The sequence below is a fragment of the Microtus oregoni genome, unplaced genomic scaffold (assembly GCF_018167655.1).
Source record: "Microtus oregoni isolate MIOR12 unplaced genomic scaffold, Mior012 000105F_ref0000443, whole genome shotgun sequence".
Classification (NCBI taxonomy): Eukaryota; Metazoa; Chordata; class Mammalia; order Rodentia; family Cricetidae; genus Microtus; species Microtus oregoni.
In genome coordinates, this window is record NW_024544720.1 from 1,623,508 (window position 1) to 1,625,370 (window position 1,863).

The following is a 1,863-nucleotide window of genomic DNA, read 5'->3' on the forward strand; positions in this document are numbered from 1 at the left end:
TTAAGCCATAACCCAGGATATCATGTTACTATCACAACACAAAAACATAATAACTTTAAAAATCTCACAGTCTTTAAAGACAAAAAACTCAGTGATTTAAAAAATCCAGTTTCTTAACTGTGGACTCTTTTAAAATAAAAAAGTCAACAAATCCAATAGTTTCTTATATCAATAGGGAAGACCATGGGCACAGTTACAGGCAGATCAGAGCAAACCCAAATTTTTTTTTTTTTTTTTTTTTTTGGTTTTTTTCGAGACAGGGTTTCTCTGTAGCTTTGGTGCCTATCCCGCAAACCCAACATTTAACTCTGTAAAAAGTGCAGTGTCCTACGTCTGGGACTCACACACAATCTTCTGGGCTTCAAAGAGCGTGGGCAGGTCCCCTTCTCTGGCTCTGCCTACAGGTCACACAGTGCTTATCAGCTCCTGTCCCTGTGGTCATCTAACAGTCCTGACATCTCCAAATGTTGGGGTCTCCACTAACTGAGGCTGCACTTCTAACAATGTCCACCTCTCCTCTCCTCGGGGACTCTGACCCCGCCTCATGGTCAGCCTCAAATGGTCTGCCTGACCGCCTTCAAGCTTGCAGCTTCCATAATGTCAGAACCATGACCCTGTGTGTAGGGCAGGGGGTAGGGACTCTTAACACATCTCCAATTCAGTTGCCAGCATGTAGTGCAGCTTTGGGTCCTCTGGACCACAGTTTGTGTGCTAGCCCTGAGGGAGTATTTTCTAGACGGTTCTTCAGTTGTGCTGGTCTCTATCACACTCAGCTGACTCTTCAGCTCTGGCTGACCAGCATCGACTGTCCCACAAAAGCAAAGGTTTCACTTAACCCTTACAGTACAAATTGTCCAAAGCTCTGAATAATGTTAACCATTGCATGAGACTTTAGTCTGCCTCATTTTTAGGTTCCTCTTTCCCAGATGCATCTCCAACTAGAGAGGTAACGATATGTATCTCTGGCTGGTTGGGAACTTGCCACACAGATCAGTCTAACCTCAGACTTGTGGAGGTGCCCCCACTTGTGTCCTGACCTGCAGCACCATGCCTAGACGTGTGTTTGTTTTAGGACATTTTCCCATGTGTATGTATATGGTGAGCGTACATATGCGCATGTGGGTATACAAGCAATCCTATGGACATAAATGTCCTCAATACTTCACTTTATTTACTGAAGTAGGGTCTCCTGCTGAGCTCAGACCTCACCAGTTCTGGCTCCTATAACTGTACAGCTTCCCCAGGGATCCCCTGTCTCAGCCTCCTGAGTGTTGGAGATATGGACAGGCTACCAAGCCACCCTGGCTTTGGTGTGGGTTGTATGCATTCGAACCCCACTTTTTGTGTTTTATCCACAGACCCATCTCCCTAGCCTCAGAGCGATATCTTAAAACCTCCTTCTGCGTTTTTATCCTTACCGGCACAGCCTTACAGAACCTACTATGAATGAAACAGCACCCGGTGCTCTCACGGTAAAAGAAAGGGAGTTGGGAAAGACAGGATACTGGCTTGAGACAACTGTTGCCCCAACATATTCTCCCACCCAGTCTCGTGGACCTGCAAGAAGCCATATTTTAAAAACCATGCTCTGTACCCACAGAGGTCCTGGCAAAGTTTAGCAGTCCCAGGTATTGTTTGAGTTTTGATTTCTACACAGAGTTCTAAAGTGACCCTTTAGGTGAGATGCTTCTCAATGAGACTTGGAAGTTTCTTTTCAGCACATTTATTACCTTTACAGGGTTTTTTTGTTTTTTTTTGGGTTTTTTTTTTTTAGTGTTGCCTTTAATGCTAAGCCTCCCTTTTATAGAAACTATACCCTTTTATACCCCCACCTCCCACCACCATCCCCATCCCCCACTCCCT